The 26,330-nt window shown below is 43.5% G+C and overlaps 1 long non-coding RNA gene across 2 annotated transcripts in view; it reads left to right on the top strand.

The window, feature by feature from the left end:
- Window positions 1-8,194: 8,194 nt before the first annotated feature.
- LOC147350461 (uncharacterized) overlaps window positions 8,195-26,330 on the top strand; it is a 49,849-nt gene continuing 31,713 nt past the window's right edge. The window contains exons 1-2 of one of the 2 annotated variants that reach the window (XR_015148925.1): window positions 8,195-9,731; window positions 25,675-25,756. This is a non-coding gene — a long non-coding RNA (uncharacterized LOC147350461). The remainder of the gene's footprint in view (window positions 9,732-25,674; window positions 25,757-26,330) is intronic. The other variant, XR_015148926.1, reaches the window with a different exon arrangement.

The following is a 26,330-nucleotide window of genomic DNA, read 5'->3' on the forward strand; positions in this document are numbered from 1 at the left end:
GATTCATGTTGATGTGTGGCAGAGACCAACACGATATTGTAAGGCAGTTATCCTCCAATTAAACACTTAAAAAATAGGGTTAATCTGCATATTGACCTTTCTATCATTATTAAATTACTCTTTATTCCTGGTAATATTCTTTGCTTTGAAATATTTTTCTTTTATTTATGTTAGTAATCTAGTTGAAATAAGCATGGTGTTATCTTTCCTCTTTCTTGCACTGTTATATTTAAAGAGTATACTTCTTATGGGCCTCGTATAGTTTGGTCTTGCTTTTTTAAAATCCAGTGACAACTTCTGCATTAGTTGGAGTGTTTAAACTAGTTACATTGAATGTGGTTATTGATGTCATTGGGTTTAAATCTGTCATCTTGCTGTTTATCCTCTATCTCCTTTATTTTTGTCCATGTTTTCCTCTTGATCTGCCTTCTTTCGAACTGAGTACTTATTCCATTACATTCATCTTTGTTGGCTTATTAGCTATGATTGCTTAATTTTTAAATGATTTTAGGGTTTACTGTATGTGCATATTTTCATTCATCACAGTGTATGTGTAAGTTTCACTTCACATATATCACTTCATGTTTAGTATAAAAGGGCTTCCCTGGTGGCTCAGTGGTAAAGAATCCATCTGCCAAGCAGGAAACGTGGGTTTGATTGATCCCTGGGTTGGGAAGATCCCCTGGAGAAGGAAATGGCACCCGACTCTGGTGTTCTTGCCTGGGAAATCCCATGGACATAGGTGCCTGGCAGGCTGTGGTTCATGGGGGTGCAAAAGATTTGGACACAACTTAGTGACTAAACAGTACAAAAACCATAGTATAAAAACCTTGCTGTGATATTCTTTTATGTTCCCACTCTCAGGTTTGTGTTACTTATGTCATGCATTTTACTTAATACATGTATTAAAATCCCCGCAAGATGGTGTAATTTTTTTTCCTTTAAACAATCAATTTAAAGGAGATTTTAAAGAAGAAGAAAAGCCTCTTCGGTTTCCCCACAGATTTACAATTCATGGTGCTCTTCATTCCTTTTTGTATATTCGTATTTCTGCTTGGTACTCTGTTCATTATGATGGAGACATCCTTTAACGTTTCTCATAGTTCAGCTCTGTTAGTGATGGATTCTTTCACCTTTTGCACGCTGAATTTTATTTCAACTTAATATTTTAAAGGTATTTTTGCTGGATATAGAGTTCTACATTGGCTTTTTTTTTACCCCAGTGCTTTAAAAATGTGACTTGTCTGTCCTTTGGTTTACTTTGTTTCCATAAAGACGTCTGCAGTCATTTTGATCATTGTTCCTCCACACAGAATGTAGAGGCCTCTCTTGTGGCCACTTTTAAGGTTTCCTCTTCATTCACTAGTGGTAATCAATTTGATTATGATGTGCTTTGGTGCTGTTTTCTTTTTGTTTTATGTGCTGTGTTTCCTTGAGCCTGTATGTTTCAAGTTTCTATTAAATTTGGAAAATTGCAACCATTATTTCTTCAAATATGTTTTCTTTTTCTCTGACACTTTTCTAGTCTTGAATTACATTTATATTACCACCTGAAGTCCCACAGCTCACAGACTGATGCTCTGTTCATTTTTTTTTTCAATTTTTTTCTTTGTTTCACTTTGGATGGTTCTGTTGCTAAATCTGAATTTGTTAATATTTTCCTCTGTAAAATCTAATCTGTTCATTTTATCCAGTATATCTTTTTAAAAGATCTAAGATATTATTTTTTGCAACTCTGAGTTCAATTTTAGTCATTTTTGTATCTTCCATGTCTCTATTTTACATATTAAAATGTAATTTTTATATATAATATATATTAATAACTTGTGAATTGTACCTTTTTTGGTTCTGAATATTTTTGCATCCTATTGATTGATGTTTTTTAGTTTTGTTCTGAGATGCACTGAAGTTACTTGGGAACTGTTAGAAGGACCAGATTAGCCATTTAGGGCTTCCCTGGTGGTGCTAGTGGTAAAGAACCTGCCTGCTAACGCAAAAGACATGAGAGACGTGGGTTTGGCCCCTGAGTCAGGAAGATCCCCTGGAGGAGGGGCAACCCACTCCAGTAATCTTGCCTGGAGAATCCCATGGACAGAGCAGCCTAGTGGGCTACAGTCCATAGTGTCGCAAAGAGCTGGACATGACCAAAGTGACTTAGCACATAGCACACAATGTTACCCTACTACAGAAGTGATACTCTTCTGAGTACTTGATGCTCTGTGAATTATGCTCCTCTCCAATCCCCACCCAGGCTCATGGGAATTCCAACAGTTTCTAGTCTGCTTAAGCTTTGGGGATTTTCCCCTTTGATCCTTTCTGGTGTCTTTTGTCCTGAGCCTTGGATAGTTTCTTCACATGTGTATGCTGACCGTTACTCAGCTGAAAACACAAGCATCCCGGTGTGCAGGTCTTCGGAGCTTTTCCTCTGCGCGGCTCGTTCACCAGTCCTCTGCTCTGTGACCCGTGGCTACCTTGTCCAAGTGCACCCCCAACATCTCAACTCAGGCCGCTGGGTTCTCCCTGGTTTCCCCTTCTTTTGCTTCAGCTTGTAAGCTAGGGGCAGTCGTAGGGCTCACCTCATTCATTGATCAGAGATCACTGTTCTTCACTGTCTGATGTCCAATATCTGAAAATCACTGTTATGTACATTTTTTCTAGTGTTTCAAGTGAGATGGTAAACATCACCTCTCTCTTTAACCTTCCTCCCACCTCCCACCCCTTCCCACCCCTCTAGCTTGTTACATAACAATTTAAACATTTTAACTGAATCACAACTAGCAACTTAGATTGTTGTCATGTGTAGAGTAGAGTATTATAAGGGCAACTAGAATTTGGAAATTATTTAGCTGGTCTATGGCTCCTTGGGTCTACAGGAATGTAGGCTGTTCATCAGTTCTTAAGAACAGTGATGATAAGCAGTAATGAATTAGTAACAGTAATAAAAAGCGAGTATTTTCTTTAGCTGCTTTCTCTGAAATAAGGAAGGTATCTGCAGCCATTCAAAGAAAGTATGAAATCCAGGGAGGTGGGAGCCCGGCAGCCTTAAGCCTCCTGGGGGCCTTCGTTGGGGTTAAGAACAGGTGCTGTCTCCAGGTGAGGCCACCTCGCGGCTGCCCTGCACTAGGGCATCCTTGTGCAATGAACAGACTGCACAGTTGTCTGTGCGGCACCAGTGGCAGGAGGTGGCTTCAGCAATTCCCTGACTCCAGCCCTGGCCTCTGGCTGGCCTGTCTGGCTGGTAGAGGGACGGAGAGATGAGTGAGACATTTATTGGCTTAAAAAAGGATGGAAGGCTCACCATGAAATCCTGAGCCCGTATAAACATGTTGCAGGGGAATAAGAGTAAAATGTCCATGGACAAGGCTATTTGAGAGCTTGGATGGATTATGGAAACGATCTAGTTCTTCCCTTCCTACCCTTTAACAGATGAGGACTCACAGGGTTCAAAGGTGAGGTAAGTAGCCCTAGATCTCAGCACTACGAAGGAGCAGAGTCAGAAGAAGGCTTGAACGCCGTGATTCCAGGCTGTGTTCGTTTCATGACCCACTCCCTGGCCAGGAGCAATTTTCTTTCAATATTTAACTGCCATTTTTATAAATTAAAATTTGAATAGTTTTTTTCCCTTAAAGTGCTGCTTACAACTCATCTTGAAAATACAGATAAAAAGATGACTTCTATTATTCAATAATTACAAGACTTCCAAGCATCATCATTTATAGCACTTGAAAAATACAATTTTAATTTCCATGGAATCATGGCTTCTGGCAGTAATAATTTCATTAATCTTGATGAACCAACCGAGACATCCACGGTAATGTAATTTGTGTTCAAAGATGTCCTAAAAGGCTGATGTAATTTCATTATCAGTACATGACTTTAAAAAGTATTTTATCTAGGAAAACAAACAATGAGCACATCTTCCAACATTAATATGATTTTCTTTTCTTCCAGGTCAGATGGCAAAAGTTTAATGAGCAATTTAATTGGTTGATGAATCAAATCTGTCTCATTTTTGGCTCCAAGGGCTGGGGTAACACTGATTCAGATGAACTATTAGAGTTTTCGTTAGGGTATTTTGCCTTCAAGGAATAAAACCTACCTGAGAACTCATCTCCGGGTCCTCCAAATCGTGTATTGTACCTAACTTCACTGTCATTAATTACTTATCATAAAATCCACCAACTTTAGAGCTAAATTTCATTTTAGAAATTATTTATTATCATCTTCTCATGTTACTCAGGTGGCAGATAACAGGACTACTATATGTATCAAAATACCACAAACTGGGTGACTTAAAACAATAGAAACTCATTCTCATGAGAACATCAGTTATATTGGATCAAGGCCCCTTCTTACTCCAGTATGACCTCATCTTAACTAATTACATCTGCAATGACCCTAATTCTAACTGAGGTCGTGTTCACAGGTACCAGGGGTTAAGATTCAGATACATCTTTTTGAGGACACAGTTCTCACGCTACGACTATGAATACCAAAACACTTCAGACAGTCATTCATTACCCCACCATTTGGGAGGGCTCTTTGAGTTAGGTGAAAGTGGAGTTCAGGGAATCAGCATTTACGCAGACCATTCTTGTCCTCTCAAACGTTATAGTCTCATGGAAAAACTGATGATAAGCAAGTCAACTGGTAAGTATTCATTAGGAAAAATGACTATGTGTAGAACGTGGTTTACAAAGTGTGGTCAGAGGAGGCCTTTCTGAGGATGCGATATTTATAGAGATTTGAAGGATGACAGTGAGCCAGGCATGGGAAAGATAAGGAGAAGAATGTTCCAGATGGAGGGAACAGCAAATATCCCGAGGTGTGAAAGATCTCAACACTTAAGGGAAGAAGAGGGGAAAGTGATGAAAGATGAGATCAAAGAGGTGCAGGGGCCCTGACCTGATGGGGAGTAAGTGGCTTGCAAACATGTTTGACTGCAACCCCACAGCTAAGGAAAACCGCTTCAGAGATGCATGTATACACACCTGCATGGTGAAAACAAGGGAGTGGACAGTGGTTAGGTTTCAGTTACCGTCTGGAGGCACCCTCTCAGGGTGCTTGCCTGGTGTTTTGGCTCCAGCAGTCGGGTTGAAGGTTGTGCCAGAAAGTGCAATGGTGAAGACTGAGGTGGGAAATGGATTCTGCTGGAGAAGGAGGGGCTGACAATAAACAGGTCGCTGTTTGACATTTTCCGTTTCAGACACCTGCAAGTCATAAGTGGATGTGTCTCCAAAGCTCAGAGACAAGCTCTGGGCCGACAGTATGAATTTGGAAGTTGATGACTATAGATAGATGGAATGTCCAACCATGGAAATAGATGAGATTGAAGAAAAGGACTGGAGGGACTCTTAAGTAAATGAAAGCAAACCATGCCGTCATTTGTGTGTGTTAGTTACTATTTTTCTGTGCATAGCACAGATGTGCTGGTGAAACGATTTGTCCTACATGCGTCACTTGAGCAAGACAGTGACTCTTTCTGAGCTTCTATTTCCACATCGGCAAAATAGGCACAATAGGGGTTTAGTAAGTGTCAGTTTCCTATTCTTTTTTTTCAGGGCATGTGCTTCAGGGCTGGGACCTTGGGGAAGAGGAGAGAGAACAAAAGAAAAAAGACGTTTTAGGACTACCTGAACTTATTTAGTGCTTTGCTGAAAGCCATAAAAAATTAAATTGTATAGGTATTTAATTTCATACCTGTTTAACTCCCCTGTCGAGGGAATGTGTGTTTGCTTCAAGTACCTGATGGAGCCATACGATTTTTGCATGTTTATTTAAAAGGCACCAGTAATAAAATAGATCACAATCATTGTTCTGTTTGGCAGGTCTCCACTGAGTTCATATCAGAGAGGGAAGTGCATATAGTAACTGAGTCCTTGCTCAGGTATAAAACAAAACTCTGGTGCACTGAGCCAGAAGCGGAACTGTGGTTGAAGTGGAAGGAGGTGGGAACCTGATATTTTAACACCCTTCCCTGGTGATTCTTATGTAATTAAACTTTGAGAAGCATTTCTGTATGCTGGAAAGAGAGTTGTTCCTATTAGATCACTAACACAAGAACGTTTTCAATCCCCTGTTATCACCAAGTGAGTCAGGTGTGTGGAGCATGTTCTACGTGAAGAAAATCTTATGAGGAGATGGGCTGCTTCTGCTCTTTCAACTCTGAGTTCTCTTTCAACCATGGGTTTCTAAAATGTTTTGGATCATGAGAAATTGGTACAAATACATCTCAGGGTACGATAAAATATAGAAATAAAACATAGGAATAACAAATCACAATTTCGACCTAAAAACAGAGCTTCTTTAAGATAAGTCTTTTCACAAAGTAATTTTTTGAAATGTGTGAATTACCCATGAAGGTTTTTGTTTTGTAAAGGCAGAAGTGTGTATGTGTATGTGTGTATGTGTTTGTCTAAGGTTTTTCTAGAAGACAGGAAGTCCTGCCTCCGTGTGAGTCACTGACATGGCCCGTAGGCTCCCCACCATCTCTTCAGAGTGGTGCCCTGCAGAGGCAGTGGCGGAACGTGTTGGGGACTGCATGACCCTAGGGCGTGCCCCTCACAGGCCAGTCCGTGTAGATGTGACAGTTTTCTGGCAGAGGTCAGGAAAGGGCTTGAGCAAGGGGTGCCATATTCTGGACCTCATGAAGGCTCTGTAGGGCTGGCAGCGGTGCTGCTGCACGGGCCTCTGCCCCCAGAGTCAGAGCCAATGCCCCCCAAGGGTAACCTTGGTCTTGGTGAAGCAGGAACTCATGGAAACGTCTGCATTGGGTTTGGCAAGCTCTCTGGGGGGACTTGGCTCAAATCCCCAGCTTGTTTGTACCCCCTGCTTTCCTATGGCCTCCATGAACCTCTGACCTTCTCCTCAAGTTGCCTGTAATCAGCTTCTCAGCCTAAGTGTGCTGCCTTGGTATTGGCCCCACACCAGCCGGTTCACTAGCCTTGTCCTGTCCCCATTTTAAGAAAGTCCAGTTACACTCATGATTTTGTGACTTTAGAAGTGTTATTGAAGGTCTAAGCAGTGGGAATTCTCTGGTGGTCCAGTGTTTAGGACTCCATGCTTTCACTGCCAGGGCCCGGGTTCAAACCCTGGTTGGGAAACTAAGATTCTGCAAACCACATGGCACGGCCAAAAAAAAAAAAAAAGTGTCTAAGGTGTTACAGTGCCACACTGGTGTGCGTGCTAAGTCGCTTAGTCGTGTCCAACTCTTTGCGACCCCATGGACTGTAGCCCGCCAGGCTCCTCTGTCCATGGGGATTCTGCAGGCAAGAATACTGGAGTGGGTTGCCATGCCCTCCTGCAGGGGATCTTCCCCACCCAGGGATCGAACCCATGCCCCCTGAGTTTCCTACATTGGCAGGCAGGTGCTCTACCACTAGCGCCACCTGGGAAACCCAGCATCATTCTAGTGCCATAACCACTTGGTACCACACTGGTTTTCCCTCCTCTCTGGCTCCACTGTAGCCCAGCAGGCCGCCATCCTGACCTTGTTCGCTTCTTTCACTGCAGTGTGTAGACCACTCCTCTACCCCACAAGTGGGCTTCCCTGGTGGCTCGGACGGTAAAGAATCTGCCTGCAGTGCGGGAGACCCAGGTTTGATCCCTGGATCGGGAAGATCCTTGGGGAAGGAAATGGCAACCCACTCCAGTATTCTTGCCTGGAAATTCCCATGGACGGATGAACCTGGCAGGCTACAGGCCATGGGGTCGCAAATAGTCAGACACGACTGAGCGACTTCACTTTCTTTTCTTTTCTACCCCACAAGTACACTTCGGTTAGGCCTACCTTACTTAGTCAACCTTGAAGGTCTGGTGAATAAAAATACTTAAAAAACAAATATGTGTATTTTAAATTGTGATTTCATTACTTCCTTTTGAATGTGTGTTTTAGAATTCAAAGGTGACAAAAGAATACAGATTTCCTCAGAAGCAAGCAGCGTAATGAGTTTCTTATGTATCCTTCCAGAGACATTTTATTTACATGCAAGTAAATTAATTTACATTCATTTTCTCTTCTTTGAATACCGTTAGTAGCTTCCCATATGCAGAGCTCTGAACTTTGCATTTTTCACTTAACATTGGAGTAAAACATTTCTCCACCCCATTTCTGTCATGGACTGAAGGTGAAGGAATGGTTTCTCATCTAGAGAAACATCATTCAAGCTGCAGAGTAGACAGTGGGAGTGGCTGGGAGAGTGGGGCTGTGCCCTCAGTCAGGAGAGGTGCAAGGATTCTAAAATCCAAGAAGACTGACTTGGTTTTCAGAAAGTTCCAAGGAGATGGTAGGGCTTGGCTGGGTGTGGTCTTAAGGGAACCGGGGAGAGATCAAGCCTTCTGTTGTCTTCCTCCTGGCCCCTAGGTAATGGAGACCAGGTGGAAGGTAAGATCTTTGATTTTCCGAAGGAGAAGACCAGCCACTTTTCAGAGATTCAGATTCAGGCATTCTCTGGTGAGCTGTGGGATGGGGGGACTTAACATATTTTAGAACTTCAGATTCGTTTCTGAGGTTGAAAAATAAAGGTGGGTGGAGAGATGGGATATTTCAGGGATAAGTGGCTAGTGTAAAGTGGGGCAGCATGAGATGCTTTCTGAGATTTTCTGCTTCTGAGGTTCTCTAGCTAAAAGTAGCTCCTAAAAATCCAACTTGCAGGCCTGGGATGACTGGGCAGCTGGTCCCACCTAAGACCTCTTCACAAGACATGGAGCTGGTGAGGTCAAAACCACAGGGATTATTGCTAAAGTAAAAAGATCCTTTCATGCTATATAGCTCTGAAACTCAGCCTGCCTTCTGTCTGTGTGTGTATGTGTGTGTCTGTGGGTGTGTGTGTGTGTCCGTGTGCTGAAGGGCTTTTCTAAGGTAAAGCGCAGTTCATGAGCTGAGACTGTGCTGAGCCGTGCAAATTGGTTTCAGCTGACGGCCCATGTTAGTGGAGGCTGCACTCCTGCTATCAGTCTTGTTATTTTTTTTTTTTTTTAATTTTCTCTCTGAATTCCTTTCTTGAGCTTGGGGCCTCAAAAATAACCAGCTCTTAAAATGACTCAGTGTGCTCTCAGGCTCCGTGGATCCAGCCTCCCCTAGTTCGTGTTCTAAGCAGAGTTTTCAGATCCAGAGGCACAGAGCAGGCAGAGGGAGCCTCAGCTCGGGAAGGAGGGTGAGCAGGGGGAGGGGAGAGGGGAGAGATGATCAGAGTCCTGGGGAGTGCTCATGCATCCTGCGTGGGCCTGCGAGCTCAGTAGCTCGTTGAGTCTGACTCCTTGCAACCCCATGGACTGCAGCCAGCTGGGCTCCTCTGTCCATGAAATTTTCCAGGCAAGAATTCTGGAGTAGGTTGCATTTCCTTTTCCAGGAGATCTTTCTGACTCAGGTATGGACCCTGTGTTTCTTGCCTCTCCTGCATTGCAGGTGGATTCTTTACCACCAAGCCATCTGGGAAGACCCATGTATCATGGCTGTGTCCTAAAGTGCTCTTGAGTAACCTTCAGCTTGTCCTTGAGTCTGAAATTGCTGAGCAAAGGCCCATTGGCGATGGATGCCTCCCTTGCTCTGGACGGTGGCCCTGGTGCCTGTAGGAACCCGCCAGGCTCTTAGGGGGCCCTGGCCTTGCCGGAGGATTTGTCTTCCCCAAGATCTTTGCCTCCAGAGCAGAAGCAGAGTCAGAGCATATGCTGACCGAGTCCCATGAAGGCACAGGTGACCGCAGGACTTGAGGGCCGCATCGGGATCAATGGTGAGGGTTTGGGGCTGGGAGCAAGTAGGGATGGGAAGCAGGGAATTTGTTGATATGGGAGCCATCCTGGCAGAGATGTCTGCGTGGATCTTCAGAGGCGACTGACTTGCTCCCTGAGACAGGAGGAGGGTGGTGGCCAAACGCCTCCTGGCAGAGTGCTGGGCTGGGAGCTCATGGACCAGGTATGTTAGCATGGGTTTACTCAGTGAGGTGGGAGGACCTACCGCCTGGCTGTGCACCGCGCGAACCAGGCACCTCGCTTCACCCAGGCCCAGGGAGCACTGGCCAGCAGGGGACGGGCGTTTTCGAGAAGCTGTGGTTGATCGGATGACGTGCTGCCACCATCGGGATGATAGAATCACTGGATGGATGGCGGCCACAAAGCGGAGATAGCTAACTGAACAGAAGGGGGAGGCGTCAGTGCTGGTTTATAACGACAGAACTTTAGACTGACCTTAAGAAAGCTCTCCTCCCCCTCCAGCCCACCGTCCAGGGGCAGCTCAGACCAGTAGCCCCGACCCAGTACCGCCAGTGCCCTTGCTCTGCTTGTGACAGTTCCTCACCAATGTGAGAAGCTTCTCGGTCCTGAGGGCAGTGGTTCAGGCCTCCAGCAGGTCTTGTTCAGGTCATTCCAGGAGCCTCCCATCAGTCCCCTCCCACTAACCTTGGCCTATGGTGAACTTCTGAACTCAAAGTTGCTCTTGCTACTTCCTGGCATCAAATCTTTCAGTCGCCTCCTATTGCCCTCTGGGCAAACCTTGGGCGTGGCATACAAGCAGGGGTGGGCTGGGGTGGCGGTGGGGAGGCAGGGGCACGTTGAGCAGGCATTGCACTGGGCCAGCAGACAACCCCTTCCCCACCCCCACCCCCCCACTGCTACTGGCCTCATAGTTCCATCTTATGTCTCTTTCTTCTCTGCCTTATTGGTCTGACCAATACTCTGACCAAAGCTCTTCTTTCAAGTCTCAGCTGAGCAACATCTTAGTGAAATGTTTTTGAGGCCCCAGGGAGAACTAGCTACTTCCCTGTTCTGCACTCCCCTCCAGCTTATCTCCCTACCCTACTGAACTTGCTGTGCCCCAAGCCACCAGATTTACAATTCCTTCCCTTTGTCGTATATCTTTCTGCAATGCATATGCAGTGTATATTTTCATTACAAAGGTAAAACTGTTCTATACAACATTAAAGCGTTCAAGATGCAAAGTGAAAGGCCCTCTCTCCTCTTGTAAACCACTGCTGACTTTTGGATGCATGCTTCTGGATCTTATTTCACACATATGCACAGATCATGTAATTAGCCTCCAGAACCCCCATCTGTTGCATTGGGAAAAGCTCATTCCACGTCCCACCCTTTCCCCAATATTAAGTCTTGTGAGTCTGATGGGGTCACAGGCTTGCAAAGAAACCACTGAACCCTGGTTGTTTTACTGGGGCTCCTATTCCCTTTTGCTGCTGTTGGTTCTGGGGTAAAGAGGTGAGACCTGCTCCCTCCCAGTGCTCTGCTCTTCCCTGTTCGTCCATGGCAAGGACCTGTCCTCTGTACCTCCACCAGTAGACTCAGAGCTGAACCCTTATAGCTGGATGGACCTGCCCCCGAACGCTGCAGTTCACCCTATGCACTGGCTCTAGACTCCCCCTTCTAACTAACTCACATCTCTGATTATGCCTTTCACCTTAAAAGCATCCGCTGTCCCTGCCACTGTCTAAAAAATACAGTCCCAACCTGGTTCTGTTTGTGGCCCTGTGGTGGATTGTGTTAACTGAGCATTGTATATCCTGCTTTCCCATCCCCTTTCTCATGATTTTGCATCCTAGTCTATGGCAAGAAGGTGGGTATATGAACCAGGCCTGGCCAACCATCGCACCCCATTCGCCAGGGCCCAGTGATTGGCTCAGTAAGAGGCAGGTGCTTAGACAGGGCCATAGATTGACCTGCTGATCGTTGTTTTCCATGACTACCTGGAGGAAGTGGGCCTGCAGAGGGAGTGAGTGAGGCCAATACCCATTTGTGAGCAGCAGAGGGAAGGGGACAGAGAAAAATGGAGGACATTTTTTAGTGCTTGGATCCAGTCATGCCTGAGGCAGTCACCATCTCTAGATGTGACAGCTATGACAATCAATTAATTCCCTTTTGTTTTTTTGACTCAGCTAATTTGAACTGGGTTTCAATTACTTCCATTGGAAGAACCCTTCTAATATAGGCCCCATCCATCTTTCCAACCTCTGTTCTTCTTTCCTCCTTTGAAAATATATTCTGTGCTCCAGGCAAACTCTGCTCCTCACTAGCTGGCCCCCTCTCCTGCCCTTGCCTTTTCAGCTTGGAATACCGTCCTCTCCAGTCTCATTTCTACAAGTCCAGATTCCACTTCTCCTCAGTGCTCAACATAATGGGCCTCGTCTATAAAAAATTCCCTCTGAGAGACTTCCCCGGTGGTCCAGTCATTTAGACTTCACTTTCCAATATAGGGGTATGGATTCGATCCCTGTTTGGGGAGCTAAGATCCCTATGTCTTGTGGTTAAAACACCAAAACATAAAACAGAAGCAATATTGTAACAAATTCAATAAAGACTTTTAAAATGGTCCCTCTGCAAATTTCCCTCATATATTATCTTAGTCTACATGGACTGCTATAACAAAATGCTACAGACTGGATAGCTTATTAACAACAGACATTTATTGCTCAGTCCTGGAGTTCGGGAAGTCCAATGTCAAGGTGCCAGCATAGTTGGATGAGAGCCTTTTCCCTGGTTCACAGTTGGTGCCATTTCACTGTGTCCTCACATGGTGTAAAGGGTGAGGCAGCTCTCTGGGGCCTCTTTTATAAGGGCACTAATCCCATTCAGGAGCACTCCACCCTCATGACTTAAGCAACCCCCAAAGGCCCTGCTTCCTAATACCATCATCTTGGGAAGGGGTAGGATTTCAATATATGAATTTTGGAGGGACACATGAAGACTGTGGTAGACATTACAAGTGAATGGTTAGATGCTGTTTCTCTCCCTGCACACTGCAGCTCAGTCCCAAATGGTATAAGGTAACAAGCAGTTTGTAGTGCTCAGGGGGGAGCTGTGGCCTTTCAGGAGGCTGCCCACACAGCCCCGAGTCAAGACAAGCATCACTTCATTTATCATAGAAATTGATTTTTCTCCAGCATGTATTACTAAGATCTATCCATCTTACTTTGAACTTGGAATGTGCTGCAGCACAAAAATCACAATAAGCATTCAGCACCAAGGTCAGTCGAAGGTATTGATGCTCAGAAACATAAATTGTTTCATTCTGATCTCAGCGAGGATCAAGAATGGCTCTGCAGTTTGCAAGAAACTCCCTCCAACTATCTCAGCCTTGTCTTGCATGTTATTTGGGAGGAGGCTGAAGAGCCGTAGTGGAAATCTACCAGTTCACTGACCTTTCATTGGCCTGTCCTTCTTCGGGATTTAATGGGTTGAACTCAATTTCAAACCAAACCAAACCAGCCCAGTTTTATCAGCTGTAGAATTGGAGGATGAAAGCAGGAGCACATTACTAAGGTCATTCCAGCTTGGAGTCTGTGAACCCAGGATGCTCCAGGATTGATATGACTTAGCAAAACCTGGTAAGTGTAACCACTGTAGATAAAACTGGTGTGAAAATCACAGTGACACATTGACGCTGTTTCCTCTTTTGTCAAGTAGGGGAAGATATTGTCTACCTCACAGGATTTGGGGTAAGACTTAGACATAATACTTGTATAGTACTTAGGGCTATAACTGGTAGACAGGAGGTACATAATAGATGGTTGTGGCTGTTATTATTAGCATTACAAGTTATCATTTATTATAAGAACCCTCAGGTAGTTATTCTTCCCTGGTAGCTCAGCTGATAAAGAATCTGCCTGCAATGCGGGAGACCTGGGTTTGATCCCTGGGTTGGGAAGATCCGCTGGAGAAGGCAATGGCTGCCCACTCCAGTATTCTGGACTGGAGAATTCCATGGACTGTATAGTTCATGGGGTCGCAAAGAGTCAGACACGACTGAGCAACTTCCACTTCACTTCACTTCAACTAGTTATAAACCATATGCTAAGGGGGTGCCATAGAACAGCGGTCCCCAACCACATTGGCACCAGGGACTGGTTTTGTGGAAGACAATTTTTCCATAGCCTGAGGTCAGGGGAGGGTTTAGGGATGATTCAAGTACATAACATTTATTGAGCACTTTATTTCTATTATTAGTACATTGTGATAGATAATGAAATAATTGTGCAACTAACCACAGTGCAGAATCAGATCATCAGGCATTAGATTCTTATAAGGAACATGCACCCTAGATCTCTCGCATGTGCAGTTCACAGTAGGGCTTGTGCTCCTATGAGAATCTAATCCTGCTGCTAATCTGATGGGACGGGAGTGATGGGGAGCAGCTGTAAATGCAGATGAAGCTTCTCTTGCTCACCCCGACTCACCTCCTGCCGTGAGGTGCAGTTCCTGACTGGCCACAGACCAGTACCAGTTGGTGGCCTGGGGACTGTGGACCCCTGTCTTAGAGGGGAGTGAGAAAGAATTCATGAAGGCCGCATGTATCTAGAAGGAAGCAAGGATGGGTAAAGTTGGGTGTGGTAGGCGAAAGTGGGGACAGATCTTTTCACAGGACATGCTGTGTCTGGAGAGCATTCTCCCTGCTCTCTGTTCACCCCAGAGCACGAATGTCTTTCCCATTAACCAAGTTCTTATTCTAGCACCACCAGCACAGAGGTCCCTTCAGCCTCTCCGTTTATGGTTTAGTGACCTCGCAACGTCTGCACACCATGAGAACCTCTCAGACAGTGCTGTTGTTTTTATTTTCAATTGCCATGCGTGTTTTCAAGAACACAGAGGGGAATAATACGCTATGATATTTACCAGGTATTTGCCATTCTGTCTCTCTTCCTTGGTTCCTGAAGATCCACGTTTCCTTCTCATGGTATTTCTCTGCTGCCTGGGGAACATCCTTTAGCACTTCTTTAGAGCAGGTCGAAATGAATTCTCGTAGTTTTTCTTCATCTGAGAATGTCTTTCATCTCGAGGGATATTATCCTGAATGTAGAATTCTCATAATTCTTTTCCTCTCAGCCTGTCAGGTGCTGGACTCGAACCCAAATTGCCTGCATTGGCAGGCAGATTCTCTACACCTGAGCCAGCAGGGAAGCCTGAATTAGTGCCTGGATTTATTCTTTGTGTTGCTTAAATTGCCTTTTATTGGTCTATCTTTATGTTCACTTACTACTGTTATCTCCATACTACCATTCAGCTGCTTCAATGAGGTTATTATTATTTTTATTTTTTGGTATGAAATTTCCCACTTGGCTCTACTTTCTATCTTGTATTCTTATATTCTATCTTATATCCTTTGCTAATGCTTTCTAACTTTCTGTTCATTTCATGAATGTTCACCCTTACTTGGTGGAGAAAGTTTATAATAGCTGCTTTGAAGTCTTTTTTTATAATTGAGGTATAGTTGATGTATAATATTATATGTTTCCGATGTACAACATAATGATTCACAATTTTAAAGGTTATATTCCATTTATAGTTATTATAGAATATTGGCTATATTTCCCTGTGCTATACACTATATATTTGTAGCTTGTTTATTTTACACACACTTATTGGTGCCTCCTAGTTCCCTCTTCATCCCAATCTTCCCTCTTCCCCCTTCCCCCTCCCCACTGGTAACCACTAGTTTGTTCTCTGTAAGTCTGTTTCTTTTTTTGTTATATTCACTAATTTGTCTTATTTTTTTCAGATTCCACATCCAAGCAATATCATACAATATTTGTCTTTCTCTGTCTGACTTATTTCACTCAGCCTAATATACCCTACAAATGGACTGAGGAGCTGGTGGGCTGCAGTCCATGGGGTCACACAGAGTCAGACACAACTGAAGCGACTTGGCAGCAGCAGCAATACCCTACAAGTCTATCCAAGTTGCTGTAAATGGCAAAATTTCATTTTTAAAACAATGGCTGAGAAGTGTTCCATTATATATGTACCGCATCTTTTTTGTCCCTTCATCTGTTGATGGACACTTAGGTTATTTTGGTATTTTGGCAATTGTGAATAATGCTGCTATGAACATCAGAATTCAACTGCTGCCATGAAGTCTTCATCAGATAATTCCAACATCTATGTCATCTCTGTGAACATCTGTTCCTTATCTTTTCCTGTGGAATCTGAGAGTTTCCTAGTTGTTCATCTTCCAAGTGATTTTGGGCTATATGTTAGACATTTTGACTTTTATGTGATGTGACTTCGGGTGTTGTGTTGGTACTTTTATTTATTATTTACATTATTATTATTTTTTGGTACTTTCTTTTAGAAGAGAATTGGTCCACTTGGGTTCAGGTCACAAGTTCTTCACCAGCATTTCGTGGGCTCTGGTTTCAGTGCCAGTTCTTTTCCAAAGCTTCACAGTGCCATTCAGACCTGCCCCCTGTGTGCCACCTGCTGACACTTGGGAGGTGGTTTATCTCGTAGCTGAACTCTGAGCTCTTATGCTGGTTAGGATTACGTCTGTTCATGTGTAGCTTGGCAGTGAGCCCAGGGGTTTATCAACAACTTCATGGGACTGATTTTCCAAGTTGCTTTCTCTCCGTGATTTCTTTATCTGTTCAGGGCCCTGGGGACTCTTCTTTTCGGTACTTACCCCAGAAAGCTGTGACTTTATTTCCCCTGCTCTGCTGTGCTCCCCACATCTGTGTTTGCTTCAGGACCAAGTACTGGGAGGACGCAGAGAGAAAAAAGCAATGGATTTTGCCTCTTTCTTTTGGGAATGTAGCTCCTCTAATCAGAGAAGAAAGTTCCCCTCCCTTAGTGTTTCAGGCATTGTGGGCCCTTACTGTCACTACCAGAGACCTGTTTACTGCCCCTGGAGTCAGAGCCGGGGGGTTTTTCCCAGAGCTTTCTGTCTGCATGGAAGCCTACTTGTGGTTCCTCCCTACCCACTCCTCTGCAAAAACCTAAGACAGGCAAGGGTTGTTGCTCAGTCGCTAAGTTGTGTCTGACTTTTGCAACTGCAAAACTGCAGTGTGACTTTTGCAACTGCAGCATGACAGGCTTCCCTGTCTTTCACTATCTTCTGGAGTTTGCCCAGATTCATGTCCATTGTGTCAGTGATGCTATCTAACCATCTCATCCTCTGTTGCCCCTTTTCCTCCTGCCTTCAATCTTTCCCAGCATCAGGTGGTCAAAGTATTGGATTTCAGCTTCAGCATCAGTCCTTCCAATGAATATTCAGGGTTGATTTGCTTTAGAATTGACTGGTTTGATCTTGCAGTCCAAGGGGCTCTTAAGAGTCTTCTCCAGCACCACAGTTTGAAAACATCAATTCTTTAGTGCCCAGCCTTCTTTCACATCCATACATGACTATTGGAAAAGACACAGCTTTGACTATACGGACCTTTGCTGGCAAAGTGATGTCTCCACTTTTTAATATGCTGTCTAGGTTTGTCATAGTTTTTCTTCCAAGGGGCAAGTGTCTTTTGATTGCGTGGCTGCAGTCACCATCTGCAGTGATTTTGGAGCCCAAGAAAGTAAAACCTGCCACTATTTCCACTTTCCCCGCAAATATCTGCCATGAAGTGATGGGATTGGATGCCATGATCTTAGTTTTTTTAAATGTTGAGTTTTAAACCAGCTTTCCCACTCTCCTCCTTCACCCTCATCAAGAGGCAAGGGTAAACGGGAGTTTGAAAAATGGTACACTCTCCACTAGCTCAGGGGTACTTGGAAGGCTGATCCCCAAACCTCCTGCTACTTTATGTTTAGAATGCTTAAATCACTGCTCCTTGCATTCAGTCCACATTTTATAATTGCATTTAGTTGGAGGAGACACGGGTGGACCTGCTTACTCCACTTTTACTTGGACTGGAACTCTACAACTCAGAAATAAACATTGTTAACATTTTGATGTCTTTTCTTCCAATGTATATATTTTTGTGAACATATACAGAAAACTGGAATCATACCATGTCTACAGATTAGCAGTTTACTTTTTTCAGTATTATTATGAGAATTTCCCGCAATATTATTAGAATATGAGTAAAATATTTAAAACCTGATTTTAAACTATTATATATTTATTACTGAAATGTTGTAAAAGGGAAAACTTCACAAACAATAAAACAAAAAAGGTGTAGTTACACCTCTCAGAAATAACTCAAAATTTTGATGTATACTTTTCCAGTTTTCTGAATATTTTATGCATATAAATTACTGTGCATACTACTTTAAAGTTTGTTTTTTTTTTAACTTGATACAATGACAATATTTTCCAAACTATTTAATAATCTTCTACAGCACATTTTATTTTTTTAAATTTATTTTAATTGGAAGCTAATTACTTTACAATATTGTAGTGGTTTTGCCATACATTCACATGAATCAGGCATGGGTGTACATGTGTTCACCATCCTGAACCCCCCTCCCACCTCCCTCCACATCCCATCCCTCAGGGTCATCCCAGTGCACCAGCCCAGAGGACACTGTCTCATACATCGAACCTGGACTGGCGATCTGTTTCACATATGGTAATATACATGTTTCAGTGCTATTCTCTCAAATCATCCCACCATCGCCTTTTCCCACAGAGTCCAAAAGTCTGTTCTTTACATCTGTGTCTCCTTTTCTATCTCACATATAGGGTCATCGTTACCATCTTTCTAAATTCCATATGTATGAATTAATATGTTGTATTGGTGTTTTTCTTTTTGGCTTACTTCACTCTGTATAATAGGCTCCAGTTTCATCTGCCTCATTAGAACTGATTCAAATGCATTCTTTTTAATAGCTGAGTAATATTCCATTTTGTATATGTACCACAGCTTTCTTTTCCATTTGTCTGCCGCTGGACATCTAGGTTGCTTCCATGTCCTGGCTTATACAGCACATTTTATTATTATTATTATTATTTTTAATTAATTTGTTTATTTATTTTACTTTACAATATTGTATTGGTTTTGCCACACATCGACATGAATCAGCCATGGATTTACATGCGTTCCCCATTCTGAATCCCCCGCCCACCTCCCTCCCCATCCCGCGTCCCTCTGGGTCATCCCTGTGCATCAGTTCCAAGCATCCTGTATCATGCATTGAACCTGGACTGGCAATTCGTTTCACATATGATAATTTACATGTTTCAATGCCATTCTCCCAAATCATCCCACCCTCACCCTCTCCCCCAGAGTCCAAAAGACTGTTCAATACATCTGTGTCTCTTTTGCTATCTCACATATAGGGTTATCATTACCATCTTTCTAAATCCCATATATATGGATTAGTATACTGTATTGGTGTTTTTCTTTCTGGCTTACTTCACTCTGTATAATAGGCTCCAGTTTCATCCACCTCATTAGAACTGATTCAAATGCATTCTTTTTAATAGCTGAGTAATACTCCATTGTGTATATGTACCACAGCTTTCTTATCCATTCGTCTGCCACTGGACATCTAGGTTGCTTCCATGTCCTGGCTTCTACAGCACATTTTAAAAGGCTACATTATAATCCATCACATGAATGTACCAGGATATATCAAAATGTATTTAAAAAAATCAGGAATTGTTGTAAATTTAAGTTGGTCAAAGTCTTTCTTTTTGCACGGGAAAATCTAATCAGCGTTTTTAGCATTCATAGAAGTGGCACTTTTGGTACATCTCTACTTTTGTTCTTACGATAGATGCTAGCATACAACTGCTGGAACAAAGGCATTTTATACTTATGTCAGCTTTATACTTGTTGCCTTTGAAAAAGATTGTATCTATTTAGATTGTTAACATATCCCTTAACCCAAATTAGCTATCTTTATTGATAATATATATTCTAATTGGATAGACTTACATCGGTCAGTAAAAATTTCATGTAATTACTCTTTTGTGTATATTATTGAAAATATTTTATGTTTGAATAATACTTCACAGTGTAGATGGAACACTCCTTTACTGGTGGAATTTTTTTGGTGCTTTTTTCATAATTCTGCCACAGCCTATCTTTGTCTACTGTTATATATCTCTGTGGGTATCTGTGTAACTGTATCCATGTGTGTACATGTATCCATGTAACTGGCTATCAATCATTTGTCTGACATAACTTTTCCTACAACTATTTCTTTACTGTAGATTTGTAGGACGGGATCACTGGGTCAAAGATTACTAACTCTTTTCCTTTTGCATATATATTACTTTTGGGCCACGACTGAAGAAACAGGTGTGCTTTCTCCATAATCTTTTCCCCATCTGCCGGAAGGATGCAATTTCTATGAGACCCTAGGGGATATGAGGATGGAATGAATCTGGATCCCTTAATCACTGCATGGAGGAGAGTCACCTGTTCACTAGGAATGTTGGGGTACACTCTTACATGGGTAGGATGCACTGTTAGATTGCTGCTGCTGCTGCTAAGTCGCTTCAGTCATGTCTGACTCTGTGGGACCCCATAGACAGCAGCCCACTAGGCTCCTCTGTCCACGGGACTTTCCAGGCAAGAACACTGGAGTGGGTTGCCATTGCCTTCTCCACTTTTAGGTTAAGACACTGAAATTTGGTAATTTATTCTTCAGAAACAATCATGGTTAACATTTTGGTGTATTTTTTTCTCAGTTTTTTTTTTAATCTATGCATTTTTTTCTTTTTAGATCAGGGAATGAATATTTTTTAAGGCAACTGGTATGAATTACCAAGATGCCTTTCAATAATCTTGCTTTATACTCAAGCAAACAGTATATGAGAATGGTTTTCTCTGCATTGTTTATTTATAGTTACTGTATTCTTATGAGTATTCTTGTAATAGCCTACTTTAAAAAACCCTCTCGGCTGTTACAACCTGTTAGGTATCTTATTTCCTTTATCAAACTATAAAGGTTTGAGACTTAATGTTTGAATGTCCTTGAGCACCATAACACCTTGATAAATATTTAATGACTTCTAAGCCCAATGCTCAGAATGCTCAGAATATGCAAGCAGAGCCAACCAGTCCATCCTAAAGGAGACCAGTCTTGGGTGTTCATTGGAAGGACTGAGGCTGAGGCTGAAACTCCAATACTTTGGACACCTCATGCAAAGAGTTGACCTGTTGGAAAAGACCCTGGTGCTGGGAGGGATTGGGGGCTGGAAGAGAAGGAGATGACAGAGGATGAGATGGCTGGATGGTATCACCGACTTGATGGACATGAGTTTGGGTGAACTCTGGGAGTTGGCGATGGACAGGGAGGCCTGGCGTGCTGCGATTCATGGGGTCTCAAAGAGTCGGACACAACAGAGCGACTGAACTGAACTGAAGCCCAATGCTCAGGATATTTACCAGAACTGATTTGAAGTTTGACAGAGTTTGGTTCTGTGTAAGCAAATCTTCCTCGGGTCAGTTTACCTTCAGAACCAGAGATTTCTTTTCTGGGTCCTTCCAAATGATTGTTCAAGGGCTTGTCATTGATCCCGTAATTTTATGACACATCATTTCAGAGTCAGGACTAGTCTGCTGTTCTGAGTTCATCTGGATTCTCAACCTCAGGCTGACCTCTGCTCCAATCCAGTCCTCATGCATTTGTTCATTTAGTCATTCAGCGGATATTTATCCAGCACCTCCTAAGTGTCAATACCTACTATGTGCTAATGTTTGGCTTATGGCAGAGAACAAACCAAAGATTCTTTTCCCCATGGATCTTATTTTAGTGGAGGAGATAGATATTAAACAACAAACACAATAAGTAAATTATAGCTATGTTAAAAGATATGGAAAAAAGAGAAAAGAGGAATACGAAGTGCCCTGGGAGGTAAGAAGAATACAGTGGGAAGGGTAGGCCTCCTGGAGAGCATGACAATTAGGCAAAGACTTGAAGGAGGTAAGGATGTCTGGGGATGGATCATTGCAGAAGAGGGAATGGCTGTGAGGAGCCTCGAGGCAGGACTGTGTTGGTGTGTTGAAGGCAGCTGAAGGTTGTGTTGATGGTTATTGAAGGTTGTGTTGAAGGTTGGTATGTTGGTGTGTTGAAGGTTGCAGGTTGTGTTGTGTTGAAGGCTGGTGTGTTAGGCTGTTGAAGGTTGTGTTGAAGGTTGGTGTGTTGAAAGTTGCATTGTGTTGAGGGTTGGTGTGTTCGTGTGTTGAAGGTTGTTGAAAGTTGTGTTGTGTTGAAGGTTGGTATGTTGAAGGTTGTGTTGAAGGTTGGTGTGTTGGTGTGTTGAAGGTTGTTGAAGGTTATGTTGTGTTGATGGTGTGTTAGTGTGTTGAAGGTTGTGTTGTGTTGATGTTGGTGTGTTAGTGTGTTGAAGGTTGTGTTGTGTTGAAGGTTGGTGTGTTCGTGTGTTGAAGGTTGTGTTGAAGATTGGTGTGTTGGTGTGTTGAAGGGTGTTGAAGGTTGTGTTGTGTTGAAGGTTGATGTGTTGGTGTGTTGAAGGCAAGGAGCCCACAGTGGCTGCAGCAGGGTAGGTGGGAGTGTAAAGCAAGACTACGGTGAAGAACAGTGTTGGGGGCCAGAGTGAGGCACTCCGCCCATGGCAAAGGTCATGAGGAAGGAGGCTCGACATACACAAAGGCGGGATCGAGCCTCAGGGGTCCCCCTGGAAATCCTCGAGCATCTACCCCCATAACCAGAGCCTGCCTACTTTACTACTTTGTGCTCCCACCTACACCTCTGACTTTACAGGGGGCTGTCCCCCACCACCTCTTTCGGAGAAGGAGTTAACTTAGAGCTCCAGTTAATCAAAACTCCTGGGTGTGACAAGAGTGTTTTAACCTACAAACTCCTCTGAAGGTTCTCTAGCTTGCCTGACAGGCTTGTCCGGCCACATGTGATTGCTCACAGCCCCCCAACCGTGAGAGGCACGAGATGCTTTAAACCTTCTAAAAACAGGTTCCTTAGAAAAGTTAGAAAACTATTAGTATAAGTATAATGGGCTGATTAGAAATTGTATTGGTGAAGGGTTTTTCATTTGTTGAGCCAATGTTTGTTGCTAAGTCTCCATATCCCCTGCCCTTACACACATTAATGAATATATAGAAGAAATAAGTATTAACCTTTGATATTAATCACGTTAGACCTTAGGCTAAGTAAATTCTTTCCTTAACTAAAACCCACTATACCCTCACCCTATAGGAATGTAACTTTATTTGGGTGGCGTCTGTTTTAAGAATAATCACCCCTGGAGAAATAAGTGTCCTGGTTGACTGACCGCTGTCACAAGGAGAGGGTCATAAATTGTCAGCAGGACCCCTGGCCAGAAGATGATGTAACACCCCTAAGACCTCTGTATACATTTGTATGAAGCACCTGACTTTGATAAAAGTCAGGACTGCTGACCCCGTGTGACTTTTGCATAACATCTCGGTGTATAAAAGTAGACCATGGAAAATAAAGAATTGGGATCAGTTTCTTGAAATACTGGTCTCCCCATGTTGCGCTCTCTCTCACTTGGGCTGAGTCTCCATCTGGAGCGCGGAACCCACCATGCTTACTAATTATGCCTGGGCTTCTAAGATCCGACCGGGGAGGCCTCAGTGTCTCCTCTCCTTCGGGAGAACGGAAGGATGCCTGCGGCCTACATAAGTGGTGCAAACTTCTTGTCTTGAAGTTTTATTGGTCTCCTGCGTAAACCAAGCTACTCAGCCTCTTTTCTCCACTGAATTTTCCTACTGAGCTATCCTCATTCTATTACTCTTTACATCTTTAATTAATATCTAATTGAAACTATTGTATCCTGATCCTCGCCGACACCGTCCCCGCTTCAAATACCCTGGATCAGCCGGGGCTGGACCCCGGCAGAACAGGAGTTAAATGGGGAAGAAGAGGAGTCATGATCTGACTGAACATCTGTAAGGACCATCCTGACCACCGTGTGGACAGTAGGCGTAGACTGGCAAGAAGAAAAGCAGAGGACAAGGCACTTCAAGTCAAGATGACATTGGCTTGGATCAGAATGGTTGCAGTGATTGGAAGAAGGGACGTAAGATTTTTTCCTTTTAGGCCGTGCCATGCAGCCTGGAGGATCTTAGATCCCTGATTAGCCATTGAATCTTGGCCACAGCAGTGAAAACGAGGAGTCCTATCCACGGGACCTTCAGGGTATTCTTGGGAGTAACAACTTTAGAGACATTTGGAATATTGAGTCCATAGGATTTCCTGACAGACTGGATATGGGGGTGAGTGTTGAGAGAAAGGCTCCACATTGTGAATAGAGGACTTTCTAAGATGTAAAGGACTTAAACCCTGCAAAAGCTCCCCCTCAGTCAGCATGAATCAATATTAAGCGAAATACAAGTTTAACAAAAACATACTGGGCTCTCCACGGCTAGTTTCATCTCTCACCCTTTTGCATTTTACACATGAGCCATAATCAAGCTGTTGACATCGCACCTTCCACCCCCACACCCTCTCTATCCTCAGCTCATGTGTTGTTTTATTTCTTGAAAGTCTTCTCCGGTTCATCATCCAGTAGTTTCCTACGTGTGTTGAACACTGTATTGTCATGAACCCGGTGGCCCCAAACAACAGAAGCTTATTTTCTCACGCTGTGGAGGCAGGGTCCGGGTCAAGGTGTCGGCGGGGCTGTGTTACCTCCGTAAGTTACAGGAGGATCCCTTCCTTGACTGCCCCAGCTTCTGGCGGCTTCTGGTGCCCTTTGGCTTGTGGCTGCATCACTGCAGACTCTGCCTCTGTCTTCAGGGCACGGTCCCTTCCATGTGTGTGTCACATCTCTCTCTGTCTTCTCTTATGAGGAGGCTTGTGATCAGATTGTCCAGGCCCACCAGGGTACTCCAGGATAATTTCCGTATGTCAAGATCCTTATCGTGTCTGCAAGGATCCTTGCTCTTTATAGGATAACAGGTATCAGGGATTTAGACCTGGCATCTTCAGGTGGACTTTAGCCAGCCTATTATGCGTTTTAGAGGCCCTGGGAAATGTGTGTTCTAGCACAGGGCTAAGTCCCATTTGGAGCACTTGTGCACTTGCTCAGGCCTTCCCTCTAGACTGAGCTTCTCAAGGCCATGGATTATATCTTAGTAATGATTGATCTTCCTTCCCCCATCCTGCCTTAAACCCTGAGCCCCCAGTACAGTTTCACAACTGATGGTCAGCGCACATCGATAGATTGGGTAAATGAGTGAAGATTTAAGAAGTAGAGTTTGTAATTGCTATATGCTATCGGGAGTTAATAATCTTAGGGAAATTTTTAAAAATTATTTATTTGACTGTGCTGGGTCTTAGTTGTAGCACACAGGATCTTTAATTTCTGCATTTGAACTCAGTTGCAGTGTGTGAACTCTTAGTTGCTGCATATGGGAGCTAGTTCCCTGACCGAGGTTCAAACCTGGGCCCCCTGCATTGGGAGTGTGGACTCTTAGCCACTGGACCGCCAGGGAAGTCCCAGTCTTAGAAAGATTAAAATAGGATTGGATTCCTCTGACATCTGCACTCTGGCTTTTCTGTCTCATTTCTGTTTTCTTTCAGTGTCCACCTGTTGCATTAGAATATCTCCATTAAATAAACCCAGTCCCTTTAGATTTGGGCCGAGTTACAGCCCTTGGTAAACATGGCTATAGTTGGACAGAAGAATCACTGTTTTCCTTTAATTGGTATATAACAGCTAGAGTTATATCTTTGAGATTAGCTGGGTGCTAGATTGATCCTGCTGTCTGTTTGGGACAGCGGATCTCTCAGGAGGATGACAGGTGAGGATAGCAGGACCTCCTAACAATGGTCCTTCCTTTGCTCTCTGTGGTCATGGCATTGATCAGGAGGCTGGTGGGCCAGCCAGCAGGGTACTTGGAAGTTTCTGTGACTTGGGCTTTTAAAAATTTGTGCAATCCCTGTCTACTTGGGTTAGGGCTTAGCTGGGGCATTGCTTGGCTTACCTGGCCCAAGATGCAATGAGGTCAGAATCACCTCTCAAGAGTCTACTTACAAAAGGTTTCTGCTTTTATTTACTTGTCCTAGGACTTCATTAAGAATGGGTCTCCGTGGCTGAAGAGCAGATCAGTGTTGTGCTTTGGCAGTGGGTTGTATCTGCCCAGAAAAGGTACAGTGTTTAATTTTCCATCTTGAAAATGACTGTTTCCCAACATTTTCTCTCTGTGTTCATTTGATTACTGTGATTTTTGCAGACAACCCTGTGTCCTACTTTGCTGTAGTTAGTGAGTCAAATTCGTTATCGACCTATCTTGATACAGGCCAGACACAAACATTAAAATCATGCATTTTAAAACCCCTATGGGGGCAAACTGCACATTGTAAAATTCTTGAACAAAGCCTGAATAAATTGGATGACAGATATCCCTCACTGTTATGGAAATGCAGTGATTTGTGTTAATAATCTGCTCAATCCAACTATCTGCTTTGTCTATTCATATCTATAAAAATATAATAGTTCTATATAAACTGTACTTTTATATTTATGTATGTTATATAGTTTAGATATGTGTGCACGTGCACTCAATTGTGTCTGACTCTTTGTGACCCCATGGACTGTAGCCCACCAGGCTCCTCTGTCCATAGAATTTTCCAGGCAGGAATACTGGAGTGGATTGCCATTTCCCTCTCCAGAGGATCTTCCCAACCCAAGGATCAAATTTGTGTCTCTTGCATCTCCGGCA

Source organism: Bos grunniens, chromosome 20 (genome assembly GCF_055505025.1).
Source record: "Bos grunniens cultivar Pamir isolate PY7600 chromosome 20, Bosgru_T2T1.0, whole genome shotgun sequence".
In the NCBI taxonomy this organism is placed as follows: Eukaryota; Metazoa; Chordata; class Mammalia; order Artiodactyla; family Bovidae; genus Bos; species Bos grunniens.